Source organism: Falco biarmicus, chromosome 7 (assembly GCF_023638135.1).
Source record: "Falco biarmicus isolate bFalBia1 chromosome 7, bFalBia1.pri, whole genome shotgun sequence".
Lineage (NCBI taxonomy): Eukaryota > Metazoa > Chordata > Aves > Falconiformes > Falconidae > Falco > Falco biarmicus.
Window position 1 is genome coordinate 25,403,834 of NC_079294.1, and position 24,259 is coordinate 25,428,092.

The following is a 24,259-nucleotide window of genomic DNA, read 5'->3' on the forward strand; positions in this document are numbered from 1 at the left end:
CTCCAGTTCAGCTTACAGCAATTAGTAAGATAAGCATATGGAGTCTTTGTTTGGATAAATTGTCTGTATACTCTGTTTAGGGACAACTGAAGCTGAATCTTCTTTGATAAACTAAAATAGTGCCCTGTGTACATTACTGCCTAGTGAGAATCAAGGGTGCAGTTTTGAAACAAACTTGGTTGAGCCCAGAATAGCCTTGGAGCATATGAGCTGTATTTCTTTTGGGTGAAACTAAACTGAAAGATGTGCACACCTGATGCACTCCAGTAACTAATCCATGTTCAGCTCCTGTGATGAGTAAAGCTAGTCCACAGCAGCCATCCTCCCTTCTCTCTCATAACACATCCAATCCTCCTTAATAACACTCTACAGATATTATTTTTTTTTGCCATTCTGCTTGCTGTTATAGCCATAGACAGTGATGACAAAAATGGTTTCCCATTCATTGGGTACTTTATTCCTCTGGATTTACTCTAGGTATATCTAATTATATTGGGATGTCAGTATTGACATGAAATTTGTTATCAAGCTCTGTAGAAAATGGCCTCAGTTAGAATCTACAGGATGGTAAGTCAGCACTATCAACCTTTCAGCCAATGGTGTTACTACCACAAATATTTTACTGTACAGCCAAATATACTAATTCACATTCAAGGTCACCTATATTCATGTCACCTTACATATAAAAACATAGACTATCCAATCTCTGCTGGAGACAAGTTCAAACTTTTTCTCTAAGGACTCAAAAAGTTGCTATATATTTGTACGTAAAATTCCATGGCTTAGGGTAAAGGCGATAAAAGGTGCTCTTTTTATTTGAAATATATATATTCCTGTTCCAAACTGCAGATTAAATCAAATGGTTAAAGATGAACAATTTCTTGTCATCTTTTTTTTCTTTTAAATCTAATGTTCCCATTTATGTTCTCTTCACACAGGAAGCTGATAAAACACCTTTTGTTTGACTGACATTCTCTAAATTTAATAAAAAGCTCCAGCCTGCCTTAGCTGTCTAATCAACATGAAAAAGAAAGAAATCAAAGTGTTGGTAGTATATTAAATATAGATATCCTCTAACTTTGCCCTTGATAATCAATGTACGGTTGGATAGTTTTGATGCATGTGGAAAACTATCAGAAATGTTTGCTTATATGTTTGCTGCAAAGACTGTCTTAACTATTGTTTCTGCTCACCAGAAATGTGCACCTGTATGTGCTAAGAGCATGCAGCAAAAATGAGGGATAAAAACCATCCTAGTAAATAAACATATTTTATGTTCCCTGGGCTATTAGTAAACCATTTTGAATAGAATCATAGAATGGTTTGGACTGGAAGGGACCTGGATGTGTTTAAAATATTCATTGATGTGGTGCTTAAGGACATGGTTTAGTGATGGATTGGCAGTCCTGGGTTAACGGTTGAACTTCATGATCTTAAAGGTCTTTTCCAACCTAAATGATTCCATTGTTCTATGAAACAGCACCTGTCCCAAACTGACCCCTGAGGAACTCCACTCATCACTGGTCTCCACATGGACATTGAGCTGTTGACCACAACTCCTTGAGTATGACAATCCAGCCAACTCCCTATCCACCAGGTCGTCCATCAATCAAACTCATGTCTCTCCAGTTTAGAGACAAAGATCTCCTGTGTGATAGTGTAAAATGCTTTGCACAAATGACTTCAGTTGCTCTTCCCTCGTACACCAACACTTTAATCTTGTCATAGAAGGCAACCAGATTTGTCAGGCATGACTTGCCCTTAGTAAAGCCATAAGGCAACTCTGTCTGATGAGACAACCTTTAATGCTGTTTTCAAAAACAGACTTGGAGCCAGGACTACACTGACGCTTGAAGTGGGGTTGAGGCAATCTGTCATGCCAAGTCAGGACTTTATACTACTGGGTACATAGGCATTCAAGCTATGTATTCTGAATGTATCTGAAATAAGTTATCAGGTCTCAGGTATTTCCATGAGATCTGTAATGTTATTAAGGGAACATAACATCTACTTCTCTTTGGAGACTGCTTGCAGAAGGACTGTGGAGGCATTCCCCTACTTAGAAACCACTGATACTGGTTTCTCAAGTACCTTAAGTTCTCATAATGAACCAATAATCTTGTATTTGAACCTCCGTGTCCTTGCAATGGAACTTTTCAGCAAAAAAACCCAAGTGTCTTCCCAGTGATGGGAAATGTGAATCTTTTTGCCTGCTTAGATGTATTTCACTGACTGTGAAGTGAACCACAAAATTTGTAAAGTTAGAGATAATTTCCCTTGAACAAATATGGCCAAATGAGCCAAGGAAAACACTCCCAGAAGAGCTAGCAGAAGTGTTTCACAGATGACTCAGAAACTGAATCTAAAAGTGTATCCTATTCCCACATCATCAGGACAGTACTTCAGAAAAGTTAACAGACTGTATATATTATTCAAAGAAATTCTCCTTGCCAAAAATATCATCCTAATATTTCCAGTAGATTTGAGATTAGTCCCATAGAATCTTGTAAAAAGACTATATTAAACAGATCTTTCTGACTACCTCACCAGAAGCAAGAGGGTATTCATCAGATCTGTTGGATACAGACATTATTTGGGTAAATAGAATCATGAACTCATTTAGGTTAGGAGGGACCTTTAAGATCAAAAAGTCCAACTGTTAACGAAGGACTGCTAAACCATGTCCCTAGGCACCACATCTACACTTTTTTTTTTTAACACCTCAAGGGATGGTGATTCCACCACCTCCCTGGGCAGCCTGGTCCAATGCTTGACCAACCTTTTCAGTGAAGAAATTTTTCCTAATTTCCGATCTAAACCTCTCCTGGTGCAACTTGAGGCCATTTCCTCTTATCCTGTCCCTTGTTATCTGGGAGAAAAGTCTGACACCCACCTCATTACAGCCTCCTTTCAGGTAGTTGTAGAAAGCAATAAGGTCCCCCCCGAGTCTTCTTTCCAGACTAAACAACCCCTGTGAAGACATAAAGCCTTTAGTGCACCAAATACTTGCAGAACATAACTATTTTACTCTCTTAGATCATCAGCCATCATGAAATGGAATCTTATGAAGTCAGTGATGTTAAGGGCTAGGGACTGGTATTCTAATAGTGATTTCCGCATTGTAATATTGTTCAATTCATTTATGTGTGTGTGAAACATGTGGCTTCTAAACTGGTAAAGGAGCTCTGGAGCTATAAATATATAATATAAAATTCTATTATTTTATTATAATATAAATGCAGATCCCCACTCAGAATAACTTTTCCTTATAAGCAGAAAATACATCTTTGTCCAACAAGCTCCCTTTTTTACAGCTGTGTAGTCAAAACAGAGGCCTTTAATGGTTATATGTGAGAAGTGCATTTATCAAGGGTAGAATCAATATTAGCTTGTCTTGAACTCAAATATAAGCATACAAAAATACTGTAACTAACATATTTTGTAATACTGTGATTGCATGGCCAGGCACAATGCATAAGCATTTTGCATAAATATGTGAGCAATGTGACCTGCAAAGAAGGCAAACAAAGACTTGTGTAGCTGCACCCAGATGGCATAGGGAAAATTGTAAACAGCACTACAAGTAACACGATTTTCAAGATCATGAATAACGAACAAAATAAGCACAAGGGACTACAAATGAACAGGACATTCTGCTGAACATGCAAGAAGGGCAACTGAGAAAACCAGAAATGAGATAAGGAGCATCGGGAACACAAGACCCACATTTTGGGACAGGGGAAAGTAATATATAAATGTGAGCATTGAACGATGGGTAAAAAAGAAGTCACTCTCTTCAGCTGTAACTTTCCTTTTTGAAGAGCTCTGAAGCTTGGCCACCTTGACCTCAGGGACTGAGAGGCATGAAGGACCTCAGCCACCAGTGCTGTTTAGCATCATTTCTGTGGTACTGTACGAAAACAAATTTAGTTAAGTGTTAAAATCTTACTGTGTAAGAACTAATCATTAGCACAAAATATGTTGTTAATTTCAATCTAGCCCAGTGTTGTTTAAAGTTTAAATCTGGCTGAAAGTATCAGTCTTCTAAACTTTCCCATCACATCAATCTCTAATCACATTATTGATATTGATATGTATGCTTATGTATAGGGACACATATTTATTCATTTGTGGCAGCTGTATTTTTGTTCTACATACTTTATCTGTTAAAATGGAGATATCCAGCAGAGGTACCAAAGGCTATTACTTCTTTGGTACTTCAAGTTAAATTAGAAAGAGGCAGATGAGATCGTTGTTTTCCCACAAAACATGAAAGTAAACAGCAGATGTCAGGAGGTGGTAGTTTCCAAAAACAGTACCTTTGCAATAGCAGAGAGAGTAGTACTTGCAAACAAAAAGCCCCATATCTGACAGTGGCATGTGCACATTTCGCTTGGGTATAACTGGAGGCACTAAGTGTGTAGAAATTCATTGCATATTGGGGACAAACGAGCTACTGAAGGTTTCTCTGGGTATGTAGGTATGAAGTTAGAGAGGTTATCACTATATTTAAGCATCAGCATTTGCCTCTTCAAGTTGCAAACATATGGTAAGGCTTATGCAGAGTACAAGAGTTTCTAGCAAAACTGTGCTTGGTACAGGCTAGTAAGGACTATCTTTGGGAAATATAGACCTCAGTTACCACTATGGCCATATCAGCTTCTTGTTTCAACAATAATCCCTGGACAGTTTATACTCAATATTTCATTCTGCATAGCATTTACTGATTCCTTCTGTGTTTTACTTCTTAATGTAACAACTGCCACATTTGAACAGTTCTTTCTTGAAAAAAGTGGTTTATAGTTTTGTTTCTAGAGTTGCTGCTAACAATATGCTGTAACAGTGATCATCTTTGCATCCATTTAGAGGAAATGAATTATTTTAGCTAACAAGAATACTTTCTGCTTAATCTAAATTATATCTTCATTGCTTGCAATCAAATCTTGTACATGATAGCCAAGCCATTAGCTACCAAACTGGATTTGCTTTCTAGAAGTTGTATGTTCTTAAGCTAGAATTATGCAGCTGGGATCTCATAAAAATTCTGCAGTGTAACTGAAGAACTTTTATGTTTCCTTTCTGATTCTGAGCTGTCTTCAAGAAAGTATAAATATGGAGTTTTAGTCTGTAATGCAGGGATGACACTTCTCTTTTACAAGTGAACTAGAATAAGATTCTGATGTAAGCTGGTGCTTCTTTTTCCTTAGACTTCTAATATTTCTAATTAATAAAAATATACCAAGGTTAGAAATTGTATTTTGACTCTCCTTATAAAGATAAGCAGTGAGTCCTGTGGTAAGGTTTTGACTAAACAAGTGCCATAAGCAAACTTCAGTTCTATCCTAATTCATGATCCACTAGATGGGGAATTCTTTCCAAATTACACATCTTTGAAAGATACAAAAGGCAGCTATTTTGTTAAAAGCAATGGCTGTCAACTAAGTTTAACTTTAAATCTCTTTGAGCTCTTGATTTAAAAAACACAGTCTTTCAACCTATATTTTCTGCATTTCAACTGTGTATTCAAACTTTTTTTTCATTTTAATGACATCAGTGAAAAAAACGTATCCCATTATTTTTGCACAGTTACCAAAGATATGGCTAATAACTGCACTTCTGCAATGACATTTTAAAATGTATAATTTTATTTGTACACTTCTGGGAATAGAAACTACTCTGAAAAAAGTTCTGCATCCTTCTTATGTAGTATTCAATGTATGTATTATGTATTCAATGTTTAGAATCCATAAAATGATTGTTGTCAGAATATTTTATTAGCACTGGGTGGAGAAGCAGGTAGCAGTAGATGGTAGATAGAAAAATTTGTTTCCTAGACTTCATAACTTTAAAGAACAAAATGCTGTGATCTCTAATGAAAAGGGAGTAATCTGAAGATAATCAAGCAAATATAAGTAAAAAAAATTAATAAACATCAACACTACTGTAATTAGATAGGTCTTAAAATGTTAACGGCAAAAAGTTGGCAAGTATTATATCCAAATATGGTTTTAACCCTATGTACGTCAAGTGAACAGACTGAAATCAGAGACCCTGTATCAACAAACATAGATGACTACTTAGGAATCAATCCAAGTGTGAAAGGGACTAGATTTAGAGTCCAGAAAATAAAATATAACTTAGCTGTTTTTTGTGTTTAGATATACTATCAGAATATATTGTATGTACCGAAGAGTTGTTGGGGAAACCCAAGAATCTCCTATTTGGAGGAAAGTATATATCTCAGAATGGAAAAGAAGCACAGGAAACTTCTGGTTTGGATGACATAACCCAACAACATATAGAATTGTGCAAGAGCTTAAGAAAATTGCCCACAGCTGATAGCACAAGCAGAGTCAGCAACAAAAAGCATTAACCAAGCTTGCACCATGTTGAAGTTCAGGTGTGAAGAACTGATCACAACTGTCCTTTGTGTTTGAGTCCATATTATATCTGGGTGAAGCATTATATGTTACTATTTTTAAGATGAAATATGCTTCCAGTGCTTGCATTTAGTCTTGCAGTCTATTGCATTTGGGATGGATGGAACTCAGTAGAAATGAGCATGTAGACAGATAGGATAGCTAACTTCTGATAAGAACAACCTAGACAAATGAAAGAGGAAGCATTTAAATCAACTCATATATGTAACATTTATCTTTGAATATGTAAGTGATGTGACCAAAGACATGGAGTAGGAGGCACCCTACCACTGAGCAGCTGACTAAGGGCACAAAAGAGCAGATACAGACTGAAGCACTTGGTCCATTGGCATGGAAGTGAAGGCTATAAACAGTCATGTTCATGTAGTTACCTGAGTCTGCTTTGGTGAATTGAAAGTGAAAATAGAACTATAAAAATTTTGACTGCCAAATAATGGTAGATTGAATCAGACACTTCAGACTACCTAATAAATCACAGCTATTCCTCCACTAGGCATGAGAAAGTTCTGTGTTTTATTGTTCTCAAGAACATGAAATCTGAAGACGTGCAACTTCAGAGAGATAATGTGTTATGTTCCAATTTGGTCTCAGCTGTCTTTTGTTAATATTGCCATAATCAAAAGGTCAAGAACAGAGGGAAAAAGAAAATCTGTTCCAAATACTAAAGAACAAATTAAGCATTAATGTAATGAAACTTTGTGACTAATAAATTCTGTATTGATGACACAAAATAAGACAATCTAGATCAGTTTGCCTGTAAAAGAACTGTTCATGTGTAGTTTGTTCAAATTCTCTGTTTCATGAGGGAATTTTATTGCAGTGTAATTAGACAAAAAAAAAATTGGAAAAGCTAATTTTATGTTACACCCCCCATAGGCCAAACAATAGAAAATGCTTGTGAAGGAAAACTTGGTAATATAGCATAAAGTACTTTGAAAATGAATGTTATACTGACAGAATCCACAGAAAAGACCTATATATTCTCCCTGGCCAAGCCAGTCATAATAAAACCTGTAAAAACAAGTATTTTTTTTTAGAAAATACTTTTTTATAAGGTTCTTTTTGTGAGATTATTTAAGATTTATCATTAGGAAATCAAAAGCTGGAGATGTGAAAGGGGTTTTCAGAGGTCATTAGCCATCCTCCAAGGCAAAAACCTAAAAAAGATAACAAAAGAATTTCTGGACTGTGCCAGATTGATCTATAGCTTAAAATCTCCAGATAGGAGATTCCAGATAGCACTCAACTCTGGTGCTCATCTGCTTTTATAATTAAAAAAGATCTTACCCACGTTTAACAGAATAATACTGTAGTTTAAATACATCCTTTCTTGTCCTACTCTCAGTGAACGCAGAGCAACTTCATTTTCTTCTTTTTTTTTAAAGCAACATTTGATGTATTTAAAGATTTTTTTGAATTGTCATGGTCTTCCCTCTTTCTAAACTAAACAAATATGGGGTTTTATGAGCTCAAAAATGGAGGTGGGCCTGCAAATGTACAGACATTTTGTGATCAAAATGGACACAGTACTTCTAATGAAGCAGAATACTTACTTCACATGACTTAAAAGTAACAATCTAACTATAAATGCAAAACTGCTACCTCTCCTGTAACTCTGTGTATCAGAATCATAGAATCACAGAATGGTTTGGGTTGGAAGGGACCTAAAAGATTGTCTACTTTCAGCCCCCCTGCCATGGGCAAGGACACTTTCCAGTAGACCAGTTTGTTCAAAGCCCCATCCAGCCTGGCCTTGAGCACTGCCAGGCATGGGGCATCCACAGCTTCTCTGGGTAACCTGTGCCAGTGCCACACCACCGTCACAGTAAAGAATTTCTTCCTAATATCTAATTTAAATCTACCTTCTTTCAGCATAAAACCATTACCCCTCACCCTATCACTCCAGTCCATGATAAGGAGGCCCTCTCCATCTTTCCTGTAGGTCCCCTTTAGGTACTGGAAGGCTGCTGTAAGGTCTCCCTGGAACCTTCTCCAGGCTGACCAACCCCAACTCTCTCAGCCTGTCCTCATAGGGAAGGTGTTCCAGCCACTGGCTATCTTTGTGGCCTTGCCTCTGGAACTGCTTGTAATTAAACTGTTCATTGTTTCTATTAACATACAGTGGTTTCCTATATTGACTAATATTTAATTTTTTCAGACCCTTTCTTCAGTTTATCAAGGCTATTTTGTAGCTTAATCCTGTCCTGCTGAGCTTGTTTTGTCTGCTTAGTGTAATTTCCAAGGTTAACACCCCTATTCTTTATCTTAGAAGTTCTTGGGGTTTTGTTTTATTTTATTTTTTTAGATTAGACTCCCCTCCTGTGTTTTGATTACACTGCACCCCATTTTCTGGCATGGCTTCCTGTACCCTCTAGTCAACACATCTTTTCCTACCCCTACTACTCATGTTCTCATTCCTCCCTTTGTTATCTATAGCCCTTGTCATTCCAACCCACCCCTTCCCTCCTAAACAATAATTTTCTGGAGGACTTGCTCCACTCCTTCATACAAGTCAAACTCCCCACGTCCCTTAGTCTTCCCACAAACTCTTAGAAAATGAGCAACAGTCCTGTTTTCTCAGAAATGTTTTATTCCCCTTCCATGCCACATGGAGAAGGCCAATAGTAGCCACTGCATGTACAAATCTCACACAGAGACCAAGCCACAAACACCAGTTCTGCTCACTTCCTTCTCTCTTTTCCTCATTATCTCATAAAAGAGACTACATCCCTCATAAGATAGCAAATGGGTACCATCAGACTGAGAATGGGTCTTCTGGAAATCCACTGTATACATACTGCCAGTCTGGCAAAGATTCATTAGTAATTCTTTGAGGTTAACTGAACAACTGTCAGGAAAACTCTTTCATACTAGCATTACCTAGATTATGGCTGCTCACTTTGCTAGCAATATCAAAGCCTTACAGACATCCAGATTATCGCTACTCCCATCTGTAGGAGTTTCATCTTTGTCAAGTAAAAGTTGCTATTGACACAGTATATTTTGGTCAAACATCTGATGACAGGTTTGTTTGGGTTTTGTTTGTTTGTTGTTCCCCCCCCCCCCCCCCCCCCGCCCCACGAGGGCTTTTACAATATTTATTATTTGCTCTGTTTCCTTCTATGAAATTAGTCTACAACAGTTTGTCTGAAATTCCTTGGCTCTTTTGTAAGACAGGTACATTTCCTTTTGCCCCAGTCATTTGAAGTAGTTTTCAGCTAGCATTTTTAAATTCAGAAATATAACTGCTAATGATCCTTGGACTGTTAGAAATGCTAGAGGTTAAATTTCATCGCGTGTCTTCAGAGCATCTGGCTTAAATACTAACTTGCCCTTCATGATACATATTGAAAAAAAAAATCCACTTACTACTTACCTTATTTCCTCCTAAACTAATTTTAAAGAGGAAAATGAGAAGTCAAGATTATACTGTCAGATGAAAATTATTTCTGAGGAAAACAATATCACTATTATAGCTTCACCAGGCTAAAGCTTACTTACTTACTTTGATTGAGCTAGCACATTATCTTTCAGATATTTTTGGTAATGGATTAAACTAGTCGGCCTACACTATAATTTACCATAACCAAAACCTAAGTCTTTCTATCTAATTAATTTCTTAACTGTAATGAGAAAAAAAATCCCTTGATTCTAAGCACAAGCTAGCAAACGCTAGCCGACTCTACCTGTAATATTGCTTTGCCTATAAAGAATAAAACCTTTCATTTCTAACTCAGTCTATTTAAATCTGTTAATCTGATTAAGCTCAACTGCATCTGATTTGTCCCAATAAGGGGTGTCAATCTTCTCTCATTATAAAAGCTGTTCATAAATACCAAAATGGTACATAAATCATGAGATGTTGCTTGTAATTATAACTAGAAAAATAAGGAGAGAAAAGCAAGTTTTTTCATCTGTTTTGTTCCTATCTTCCTTCCCCCCTCCTATGTTACACAGTAACTGGGAAGTTCATGAAATCTGTATTTTTCAGACTTCCTATTTTCCAGAGCCATATTGTTTGTATTAGAGACTTTAGTGGCAAGATAGCAGAAGCTGAAAGACAAGAGTTAATGCAGAGGATGCCAGGCATGCAAGACAAACTACTTCATATGAGTTAAGTTTTAGGACAAGAATACTTGCAAGTCTGGCTACTTTTAGTCAGAAAGGAGATGAAGAGGGATGAATTGAAATTTTGAAATTTTCTCTTCAGCAGCTGTTTCTCCACAGAAGTGACTTGGACGCCAACAGTATCAACAGTCTTAGGCATATTCATTAACAATATGGATGTGTTCCTCTGTCTGCAAGGAAAACATACTTTTTCTTGACCTCTTAACATAATATTGTACAATAGATGAATGACAGGGGTAAGTGATTATATTAATACTAACAAATTAATCTGTATGCAGACTGTTGTATTTTTTATGTATTTGAACTTTTGAATTTTTTGAAGTCTATTTTACATTCTGCAAATTAACACTATGTTCTCTTAGCACCAAAGGGAATTAACCAAAAGCATCTTACACACAGGCATAAGTAAACAGTTTAGAATGGAATTTCTTTTAATAAGAGCGGTGTCCCCTAAGGAAGTGAGTGATCGCTTCTCTAAGGATGTTTATACATGCTAAAATAACTTTGATAAGAACCAAATAGCTACTCTTGCTATTCTGCATTGCCCCAGCTAATGAGTACTGTTTGGTAACTATTTAAAACAAAAAAATGAGATGCACATCCTTTTATTTTTCCACTCAGGCATGTGAATAAGACAAGCTGAAATTACACATTTTTTTAGTAAGTGGTTACTAAAATATTCTTAGTGATGTGCTGGACATCTTAATTACCTAATGAACTGGGACCTTTCTCAGGTCCCAAATGCATTCATTGTCTCAGAGAAAATATATGGCACCTCTTGTCAGTAATAAGCTGAAGTGATTTTACTTCATGACTTTGGTTTCTTGGCCTTTGAATACAAACCTAAATGATGTATGATATTGTAAAAGGATAGGAAATATATATTCAAAATCAGGGATTATTTTTTTTTTTCTTCACCCTGTGTTTTCCACAGAGTGGAAGGCAAATGATAGTAACTTTTTCTCATCCTGTAAGAGAATCTTATCTCATGTTTAGTATATATAATGTAAGGTTTTCTAAACAGCACTAGACTTAAGACCAACAAATTCATCTCTGTCTGTAGTAGTCAAAACTTCATGTTTCAGAAAAAGATAAAAAATAACTTTTTAGTTACTTTCAGAAACTAGATAAAACTAAGAGGTGATGTTCTGCTTGGAAACATATTAAATTCTTATGTTATAGTTGGTGATAAGATGCAAAATGAATCTGAAGAAAAAAATCACTGGTAAAGGACAGAGATGAAAATACTAAGTTTTAGGATTCCTTTTTGAACTTTTGCCATTCTTCAATTTTCAAACAGTGAACCAATAACTTGTAGATTTTTCTGTTTCAAAACTGAAATAAGTTAGTGAATGCCAGGCTTTACTTTTGTTTGTCAGAAACAGCTTTTCATAAAAATGTAGAGCACTAATCAAATAAGAGAAATGACCAGAAGATAATTACTTATTCTAAAGAAATTGAAGAATGCGAGCAAATAAGCTCTTGGATTGTGCTAAGTCCATCGTATGCTCAAAATCAAAACCTCTGTTAATTTGTCTGCTTTTTTTTTCTTATCAGAAGAATATAATTTTCATATTATGATGCAATGAATATGAAAAGCCTATAGAGTTTTATAATGCCTATTTCTCTTTTGAAAGACATGTTGCTTTTTACCTTAAAGTTCTTCAGTGTTTCTTAAAAATATGTGTGTTCTTTACCCCTCTGTGTAGATCTCTTTGTTCCTAGAAGGCAAATGATTTAAATTAATTTAGAATGCATTGCATTGTCATGTGATGCATGGAAACTTACAGACTTTTTTTTTCATTTAAATTTTTCCATATAGAAAAGATATTCATGAAGAGGTTAAAGAGGTAGTTATAGAGAACTTCTGTGAAGAGACTTACATATTCATGGTATAGGCAGTCCTGCTTAAGAAAGGGGGGTATTTGAGAACACAGTAGAAAATGACTAGACTGAAAAAAGTAAAAATGTATTCTGCCAAAATAGCCCAATTCACAGAGGCATACCTATTAGCAGATTAAAATATAAATAAATCTGGTATTTAGATACTAATTGTACTGGACATATGTAGTGGCCCTGCTCACGAAGTAGTTGACTATTCTGTAAAAAGGAAAAGCAATCTAAGTAAATGGGCCATTTGGACATCACTAGTCATAAAATTGTATACTTCTCCAGAGAAAGTTAAGTTTCACTTTCAGGGACAATTTCCTTGGTCCCTTGCCATATACCTTCTTTTACGATGTTCATGATGGGCTTGCCACTGGACTTTTAATATCTTTCAGAAAACATTGTGTCAGCAAATCAGAAAATCCTTCTGTACATTAGTTTTATGAAAAAGGAATATTAAAAGGTTAATGCATCCTACAATATTTGGGAAATTATTTTTAATTTTGTTTAATATGTCTGCAAGTTCTGAAAACATTAATTCTGTACATATATAATACCATGCAGTTATTGAAGATGAGGAATTGGCATTCATCATCATAACTAAGTCATAAAGAAATTAACTAATGAATCCCGTTAACTTTTGCTAGTGACACAGAAATGCACTTCTTTACTGTTATGTATAGTAGAAATTCATGCAGATGTTCATTGTGTTAACAAAATATGATAGGCAAAGGAAATAAACACGATACTTAAGGATGTTATTTTCTTTTTCACTATCCTCAAAACATGATTAAAGAAAAAAAACCTCTAGGAAGATGAATTAAAGGATCTAGTAACTGAAGCATAAAAATGTATTACACATAATTTCCATTTTCCTCAGAGTTATGTCTGGCTTCCATGCAGTCACAGGTAAACTTCTGGAACAGTTTGAATCTTTAGTATATAAAATATTGAACTCAGAAGTAACATAATGACTCACCTGTGGTAGAAAAAATAACATTTACATACATGTGTAAGAGCTGTAGATTTTATAGTAAAGCTTCATGGAAGTGATGAAACTTTCAGAACCTCAACTGCTGAGTAGTTACTTTATCAAATAACCATATCAGAAATTGGATATGATTTTTCTAAATGACTAGTGATAAAAAATATCTGTTTGCTCATTGCCAAAAAATTCAGAAAGATTCACGTGAGTTGAAAATTCATTCTTTTTTGAAGATAACATTAATTCAACAAGTGCATACTAGTTATCTCAAAATACCAAATTTGTGATGGTGACTATTGTCAGTTTGGGACAAAATCCTAAAGCACTCACCACCTATTGTATGAATACACTTGTTCAGTATCTGAAAGCACTTTTATCCAAAATGCCTTTGGATGTCTACACTGGATACTGTTTGACTGATCTTTGATAGTTTTGAGAATGGAAAACTTAGCAGAATGGATCAGACCAAAGGACAACCAAAGTCCCTGTCATCTGCAAAGCCAGTAGATTTCCAGTAAGGGCAAACAGGATTACCACAGGTGTACAGAAGGAAAATGTTATAAGTTTAGAGCACATTGAAAGTGCATTTTTTCCTTCTACAGAGTTCTAGTTTCCAATAACCAACTCTTTTAGGGACCTTCGGATTCTCCCCCTCAGTGAGATTATGATAAACATTCTGAGATTGAGTTCACTGAAACTGATGACAGAAAAAAATACCTAAATGGGAACAAGTTAACTAACTAGTGTAGGGTAGAGGAATTGGATGAGATCTCACACATTTTTATAGAGCCTACAAACCACCATTGGAGGAAAAGGCTTATTTCCAAGATGTAACCTTGTTTATTTTACTCACAGGGAACTGCCATGACAAAGGATGTTTCCCTGTTCCTTTCTCAGACTTTTTCAAAACATGAATTCCAAAGTGTTTTCTGTCAAGAGGCAGTTTTTATGAAGCTTGAACATAAGGGAGATTTCAAGAGCTGGTATACTGTGAAAAGAAATAGATTTTTGTGCTACAGTGCTGTCATCAGGCCTATTTGGAATTAAGACAAATCTACTAAATACATAGTGTATAAGATCACGGTTTCAACTAATAACAGCATTATAGTTATGACAAATATCTAAAAGAAAGATAAGCAGAAGGGAGGGATGAGATTTTAGATGTGAGCTGTATAGGTTTATCTGCCTTTAGCAAGACTTGCTATAAGCATCTTGGGAAAACAAAAACCATGGGAAAACCTACATTCCTTCCTTTCAGACAGAAAACATCCCCACATCCCAAGGCTTGTTTTTCATGTTTAAGAGAGTGAGCAGAGTGAAGCCTGTTAAAAATATGGCTTGGTAGAAACACTAGAGGAACCGAGAGCTACTAAACTTGCCAAGGCTATAGGCAAGTGACAGAAACGGCAAACACTGTAGCTATAGAAAATTAAGTACTTTGGTCAAAGGAAAAGAAATTATTAAAAAGAGGCAGATGGTACAGATGAGTAGATCTGTAGAAGCAGAAGTAATTTCTAAAATGGTGGCAGAAATATTAGTATGCAGTCCATCTGGGGAAATGTTATGTACAAAGCTTCTAGCACACCCAGTGAAATAGCAGCTGTAGACAACACAGTCTTTTTCTCCTATTAAGGAGAGAGAGATAGCACACCCTAACCTATACACCAGCTGCAGGAACATGTAATCACAATCAGATTCGCATTTCATTCATCTGTGGTCATTAACAGTGTTACTTCCATCTCATTAGCTCATCATCAGCATCCAATTTTCTTTTGCCGAGGACTGCAAAGACCAAAGAGAAATGTCACTGGGCTAGAGGCTCTTTTTATCTATCTGAATGATATGTAATATTCTGCTTGGTTTCTTTAGGGTAGTTTATGATGCAGGTGCTTGCAAGAGGAAGATATAGTGCAATATGACTAGAATAATTACAAGAAGAAAGAGCTTATAAGGGAGCTAAGTTGTCAGACAGCCTTTTGTTACAGCACTGACCATGAAGTAGCTTAAAAAGTCTGATAGCACCCAAGGAAATCTGTGTACATGGCTCTTCCACTAAGTGCTCTGGTCAAATTCTATCATGCCTTGACGAAAGGGAACACTCAATAGCAAAGAGTCAAAAGGATTAACTTTGTTGGAAAGTGTGCTACATTCTGTGAAGGTTTTTAACTTTCAGGGCTATTTGGCTTGTTAAATCCACCTAAATCCTTAAAAAAATATTGCTATGTGGATTGTAAAGTAATATTCAAAACTGATCCTGTCATGTCATACGTTAACTCATTCCTTTGACTTAATTGAGCAAAATATACTTTTAAAGGGCTGATTTTTACAGTCTATAAGGGTCTATTATGCATATAAAATGCATTAATACTAAAAGTTATTTCTGCCATTTTTATTAGGTTTAATCTAACTACAGTTGTCTACCCACACTTAAAATACTTGACCTCTGAAGCGGGATAACATAATTATAAAATAATGATTTTAAATCTCAGACCCCAAGGATCTCCTTTAAGTTTTTGAAGTGGACTGTCTCCAGGTTTCTCATTCATGAAATAACTAAGTCTTGGTTTCCCTGGCAATTACCTTCATTTTTCACCCTGATTTTTCTGTGCTTAATTTGTCAGGAAGTTTGGCCTCTTATCGCTTTCCCAAATTTTGTTACAATTCTGTAGGTTAGTTGGTTATAAATGAGAGGCAGCAATGTGTACTTACTCATAAGTATTTGTCTAACGCACCTCCATAAGGCTATTCAAAATTCTCAGAAACAAAGTGCATGAAACATTAAGACTTAAAAAAAAATCAACAAAAACCAGTAAACCAACCCAACCACAAAACCATTTAGTCACTGTATAGTGCTCAGCTGAAATTTTCTTCCACATTAGTTCTATTTTCAGTTTTGAATCTGATAAGTGAACTTTCCAGAGCCATTTATCAGGCTAGCCTTGAGTGTTCAAGCCTGCAAACTGTAATCCTTTCATTAAAATTGATCATAATAGATACTGAAGAAAGTATGAGTCAGCCAAACCAATATTAAAATATTTAAGATAGTTTTAAAGTTTAATTTAATGCAGAAAGGACTAAAGATTGACAATCTGCAGGGATTACCCTGTGATCCACCTATACTCATTCTCCAAACCTTCCTGGGGTAAAATTAACTGAAACAGTCATGTTCTTGTTCAGGTTTCACTTTGAAAGGATCAGGCAATTCTAAAGGGATGAGGACTGGGATTGTCTGATTACCATAACCAGTAAATATTTTTATTAGACTGATAAATTCTTTAACTGGAGATGGGTTTAGAATAATAAAGAATGGGACTATATATAATATACCATCATGGATTATTGTAGTTTATATAGAAACTTTCCATAGTGAATAGTTAGAAGAAGAGGTGAGAATAGGAGGTATAAAAATCCAGGTACTGCTCATGAAAAAAATTTAGTCCTGAATCCTAGAAGCTTGTTCATTAAGCATATCTGGGGTGTGAAGTGGGGGCAGAGAAAAGTAAAAAAAAAAAAAAAAAAAAAAAAAAAATCAGGCATAAAAGCTAGAATTTGGTTTTTCTTATTTTTTTCTGCCCATAAATCACAATTTCTAATCAACTAAATGTAACACTCCATCCAAATTTTTCAGAATAACAAAAGATGCCATTGCAGGGAAAGAGAAAGAGGATTATAGCTATGCGCTATAGCTGAAGTTTCATACTGTTTTAGAAACAAGAAAGTAGAACTGCAAATAGGAAAGGATTTGATATTGTCTGGTATGAAATGAGAAATTCTTCCAACTAGTTTTGTGCATTGCCTGAACACCAACCACAAGTTTTCGTATAAAATATACTGTGCCTACAAAGACACTTCTCTCACCATCTGTGTTTCTGGTTTTCAACAGTAAAGTTGAAAACTAAAAAAATGGTTCTTAATAGAAGAGGTTATATGAATTTGGTTGATTGCATACAAAAGTACAAAGTGAAATGGGAAAAAAAGTAAAGATAAATATGACAGGGCATATTTTACAGTTTGTCTGGGGAAGGATCCTTGACTTCTGTTTGCGAGCTGCACTATAAAGAGCACTATCTCACTTGGTGTTACAAAATGTGTCAGCCTAGATCTAAGACTGTTTAGTTTTTCTGACCCCTTGGAGGCATCTTCCTATCATCTTTTTATTAGAGATGTAATTTTACATGGGTGCCAGTTGATGTCCTTACACGTTTAGCTCAGTCTAGTAGAAAATAAGCTTTGAGAAAATGTGGTCCTAAATCTCAGATTCTTCTTAGAGTTAGTCTTAGGCAATAAACAGTGGTGGCTATTTCTGGTTTCTGTCTGGGTTTAAGACCTTTTAATTGAAATTATCTGTAATGACTCTTGGCATGCAGTAGTCTAGCATCATAAAAATGCTCCCTTCTCAGGCTGACAATCAAATTAATTTAAATCCCAGTTCTGCACTTTTCTATTCTCTGTTGTCTCCATCCCACACTTATCATTTGTTCAACTGCCTTCTGGCACAGACAGTTAGTGCAAAGAATAATAATAATTTTCCAAATTTGGCACTCATATGAAGAGGTTGGAAGTCTAGACATATAATTTTTGAAGTCTTTAGTGAAATTCCAGCTCCTTGCCAACCAATAATACAGGATTATAATTTACAGACATGCAGAATGAACATGAAAAGACATAAATGGCACTGAATAATTCATAACTGAATGGGCAAATCATGATAACCAAGTGATAATATACAAACTTTGTGTGTGTTATGAGAAATCCAAACTACATGACAAATGACATATAACCTCACTTGTAAAACTTCCAAAACATCTTCAAAACCAATTATTATAACTCCTTTCTCAAACAATGGGCTCACCTTATATGGCTTTATGTGCCTGTGTCATTATTGACATTTGGTCAGTAATCTAAACACGTTTTTGAAGTTTTTTCCCTTAGTGCATAAGCATCAGGATTTTGTTGGTCTATGGACTGTACTTGCAGTAGGGCACGATACTGTAGTACTGTATATTTTGGGATGGGCAAACCTCCCTTTAGATTCTGGGGACAGGCAATCAGTTTAATATGAAGGATTTCAGCAGGACTATGACTTTCACTGAGCTTCCATGCAAACTTGCAAAGAAGCTAAAATGTACTGTGAATTAATCATTTGACTCCAGTAAAACTTCAAATAAGTACTTTTGAACTTTTTCTGAGCCTTCACTGCTTGAGGAAAGCTCATTTTAAGAAACAGACAAAAAACTCCCTGTCTTGCACCATGGTCCTATTCTGGTGCTCAGAAACACTCTGTGAGAGCTAGGAGCACTGCTTATCTTGCAAGTCAATATTGTATACTTGTTATCTTACTAATTTTTCTCAATTTATTTCTTGCTTTCACTCATTGAGTTTTTGCTTTTATTGCTGAATGCCATAAGTTGGGAGAAAGCCTGACTCCTGAGGTCAAAAAAATGGGTTGAGAGCATTACATGTCGGGGCCCTGAGTGCAATCCACCCTTGGAGGAGTAAGGTGGTGTTGTCCAGGGTCAGTTCCTTTGCTGCTGAGAGCTGCTGTCAATGAGCAAGAGGTAGGAGCGAGAGCCTATCCCCTCCCTGTGGTGTCAAACTTGGTCAGGCTGCAGCTGTGTTTGCACCCAGCCTCACACCTTTGCAATGCTGACCCTCTGACTTGTCTTCTTGGCTTGACCTTGGACCTGCCTCACCACAGTGGACTGAGTGCTGCTGCTGACAGAGGGCTTGCTTTCTCTCTGTGTGCTCAGATGGAAAAGCCTGCAGCAAAAGTGTATATAGTAAGTACCATTACTTTCATTTTGCTACCAATTCATCCTCACTATCTAAGATGAAATTTATCTGATTCCCTGGCTTCGATGATAAGTGCCTCCCCATGGTGTTCCTTCCTTTCTCAGACCTCAAGCATCCTTTTTTACAATCACTGTTAGTTCGTCAAGGAGCAATACTCTGGTTTTCACTTTCATCTAAATTGTCTTAGGCACTACCCTTTGAGAAATACGGAGGACGAGAGAGAGAGAAAAGACAAGACAATCAAATAAACTGAACAAAAAGAAATTATTGATAAAGGCATACTTCAAATGCCATCTGTAACAAGGATAGTGACAATACGTGCCTAGAATTTCTTATCATAAAAGGATGCAAATCAAAACCATTTCCCTTTATTCTTCCTTGCTGACAGCAGATGTGAACAGTAAAAGCAGACAGTGAATGTGTGGAGAGAAGTATTAAATGAGTCTTTCAAATGACTGACGCTTCTGAGTTGTAGGGAATTGACTGATGAAGAGATGATCAAGTTTACTGACTTTGAGGCTATCACAGAGTTATATTTGTTGAGTTCATAAAATGGAGATGCTGACTCAGAGTTTGATTAATAGCTTTATCTAGGAGCTGAATTATTCAACAATTAAAAATACACTTTAAGAAGTCTTCAAAGGCTTAGAATGCTGATTGGAAATAGGCTGTAAAATTCAAATCAGCCTGCATGTGATTTTTTTGCTTGTTTGTTTTGATAAAATGGTATTTTATCTGAAATCAAACATACACTGAAAGAGAATAATAGAGATCTTGATGGTCTGTTTCACCTACAGGAACTTGTTAGTCTAGCTTTGCCAAGACTTGACTTGTTTTGTTGGTTTTCAAAGCTGATGAACATTTATGTTATGTTCACATAAATACGAACCGCAAGGACAGAATTATTTTACGTTTAACAGATGTCAGTGTCTCAGCATTAAATCCTGTTTATTTACAGCAGATAATAACAATGTCTTGCAGCCTCTCCAACTGATGATCTATACTAGTGACTTCAGATGTCTGTTGAATATTTAACCTTGTCTTTCCTATCATATCAGCAAAGATAGACTTTTAAATAAAATTCAAGCTTCTACATATATCTTTGCTTTTAAAAACAAATACACTTTTTCTTTCAGCTTCTCATATTAGAAAAGCTGCAAGACCGATAACACCAGACAGAAGTTTCCACAGGACATGTTTTTTCCAAAGAGTGGGAACCTCTGTTCTTTTGCAATGCCAGGGAAGTATTTGGAGATGTGACACTACACTGCGCTAAAGGCACAGCATTTGTGTCAAGCTGATCACAGTTGCAGACTGATGTCATTCTTTCATGCTGGACTTGACCCACTAATTTAGATGGAGTGCCGTTGCAGGAAAATTCTGCATGCATGGTGTGGAATCCCACAGACAGACACTATGCTACACTAGGTATATTCATGTTCTTCAATAATGCCATGCACTAATTAGTATACAGCAGAAGTTCATAGAGATAGAGAATATTAAAATTCACGATTACTGACTGACCACAATGCAGATAAGTTCATGCCAGCTTATAACACCCTGAATTAACTTACTAATATTTTCTGAATCCTGGCATCATACTTTGCCTTAGAGTTGAATCAGTGGTGGCTGAGGCCACCTTAGTGCACGTGACACCTCCTAATTCACAGCATTAATGAAGATATTTGCAGTGTTTTAACTAAGCATCATGTATCATTGAGCAAAAAAGAATATCTGCTTCTTCCATTAAAAAAAAATAAAATCTGTTTCTTTTATGCATGAGGATTATGATTGCTACTGAATTTTCCCAGAGCTTTCCACAAAACTGTTTCAGTGATGATTCGTGCTTTGGCTATGCAGGCAATGGGAACTGCCGCCTTGTCTAAGAGGCAGTAAGATAGCCCCTTACCTGTGCTTTTCCTTCTTGTCACACTTCAACCCCCTTGACTCCCATCCAGTACTAAAGGGATGCCTCTCTTTTTCACAACAAGTTACAGTACATGACATCTCCATTCTAGAGAGGTCCTGAGGGTACGTAGCTGATGGTACAGGACACAAACAGTCAGTCTAGTTAGTGGAAGACTGATTGGTGGCAGATATAATATATGATTTTGTAAGAACTGTCTTTTCTGGAGACAGAGGAAGAAAATTGAAGAAGTAGTTGAGGAACTGGTCTAGTTTCCTGAGAGGCGGTGAGGTAGGCACAATGTCTTGTTTGCACTCCTCAAGATGGAAGATGCAGCTATGGCTCTGCTTTCAGCTCTCTCATGGGGCCTTCTATTTCTGTGCAAGGTAGTCCTGCCAAGTCTTGTGTTTTGCAAAGGTCTTGGTGATATATAGATAAGTATGAGCCTTGAAGGTCTTTCTAAAGAAGTATCTAGTATGAGTTGTAATGAAGGAGTTAGCCTACATGTGTAGAGCTATACAGGAAGGAGATTGAGAGGTGATGTTGCATATCTGCTCTGGAAACACCTTTCTTTCACACTGGTGTGATGACCTGAAAAGATTTGTGGGAATGTAATTTCTCCATCTGACATCTTAAAGTGCTTCCTTCTGTGTAAGCAGGGGAGAAGGATGCTTGCCCTTGAGCTGCTGGATGATAACTAAAAGCAGGCATCTAGTCTGGACATCGTGTCTTATCTAATATTGGACTACCACTTTTAATCAAATTGTACCCATAGTGAAAAGGGAAATAAAATCTGGGAGCATTATGAGTTTTTCTCGTCACTACTCTGCATACTAAACAAAGCACAGGGAAAAGCAGATGGTGGGTATTTTAATGCCTTCACATGTCTGCGTATCTAGGGAAGACAGCTTCTCATCACTGGTAGTTTCTGAGCAAGTCTAATAATTTCTATTAAAGTTCTCACAGCACATCCAGGTTTGTTGTTTTTTCTTTTCCTTTTTCTTTATTTTTTTTTTAACAGCTTTTATATTTTTCCATGAAAGCATCTATTTTAGTTAAATTGTCAAAATATGCCAATCTCTTGACAGCCAGAAATTATGTGGGTGTCTCAATATAAGGAAAACTATTTTGTTTTGAATTGTGGCAGCATCTGGAGGAGTGTCCGATCTTGTAAGTAGCTCATGCCTATCTAATTTAAAGAGCTGACAGCTGGTTCAAACTATGCACATGGGTTTCATTTTCTTTACTGCAGGAAACTGAAGAATTCCACTGGAGCAAGCCGTATCTGAACGGTGCTTAGCGTTACTCGCTGGGGTATGGTGACAACTTCATGGTGTTATAATACAATGCACTTCACTGAAAGCTCTAATAATAATAGACTGATTTTTTTGAAATTATTTGTCCAGGCAGGTCTTGCCTATGAATTCAGATCAGTCTTTCAGAAAATCAAGAGAAGAATTAGTATTGTTGCTTCACTGCATGTATTATTCAGCCTAAACTCTTTCATTACAAATGTTAAATACCTGTAATTTGTTATCAATATGTTGCAGTCTTTTGCTTAATGCATAAAAAAAACACTTTATTATTTTCTATAGGTTCTTTGGCCATAGTAAGACTAAACTATAGTTATTTGAAAAATCAGCTAGGCTCTTAAGAAAGTACCTACAGGCCAAAGCCTACTACAGAAAACTTTCAGACTAAATGACAAATATGATATTTTACATTTGTAAATTTTAATATATAAAATTAGTAAAAAAGAAAAGCAGTTTTTAAATATGCACATGGCAAGTTAACAATGCAAAGAATATTTGCTTTACATAGGCGTCAAGCTGAGCTTCTACTTTCTTTAGCGCTTTGATTTCTGGGAAAGGCACTTGCTGAAACTTAATGACCATGATGTTCAGGAGACTATATGTTGAATTTTATTAAGTAGTCATTGAAGATTTTGAGATTAAATGTTTTCCATGGAGGGTGGAGGAAGCAAAGTTTTTTGTGTGAGTTGTTTTTTTTTTTTCTTGTGTTTTTGACAACACATTGTTTGGATTGAATTTTAGTCTTAAAAAGGTCTGTTTTCACATTGTTTGAATGTATTTTACTTCCACTGTTGCAAAATATTGTGCTTGTATGTATCTCTTTTTATTCAGAAGTTTTACACTTTGTAATATAAAGCTAAGGTTTACAATTCCTTAAAATTAATTGTACAATATTTCATAGAAAAGTATTTATTTTTACTGTGTCCATTTGCTTTTTTTTTCCCCCAAGTGTAGCAAGAACCCCTGTTTTCAGGTAGGATGACTTCTGTGAACATGTGCAATTCTCAGAAATGCAATCAAAATTATTTAGACTTTTCAGGAGTAGGAAGATTTTAGAAGCCTGGTTCTTTTCTGAAACTTTAAAACCTGTATGTAAACTATTTGAATCGGCAAGCAATTTTGGAGATTCACATAGGGAAAAGACTGCTTAGTTCATCCTTTCCATCTTTCTAACATGGTTTCCACAACATATGTTCTCACGTTTTAGTCCACTCTAGTTTTAGAAACCTCCAGAAACAGCAATTCTAAATGTCTTCATGTGGCGAATTACCTCACAGACTGGCAGACCTCTTGGTGGGGAAGCAAAAGAATCCAGGTCTCCCTGTGGGAATCCTACAGTGATTGATTCCTGCTGTGACTGGAGTGGCAGAGCCTTGCTCTCTTGCTCAGCACCTCTGCTTCTAAATACTTGTTAACCAGGGAACTCAGTACGATGAGTGATAGGACTGAAAACTTACTGGAATCTGAGGACAAGTTGCAATGTGAGTTAAAAGTGTTCTAAATCTCTTAGGACCACATCCTTGCTTCCCAGTGTGGGCAGGAAATATACTTGTTATTTAGTGGTTACAAATTCTATTCTCATGCATGATACATTTCATTAAAACCCACTAAAGTATTTGCAAAAGCAGACAGTGACCTACTGCATAGGTGTTGATTTTGCAAACCCTGGAAATACTGGGCAACCATTAAAAAACAAAAAAATAAAGACTTCAGATAGTGCTCCTTAAATGCTGTGTGCACTCAAGCCTTAAATTTATACATATTCAAACTATTCTTATTTAAAGATGCTGTAAAATCATCAATTTTC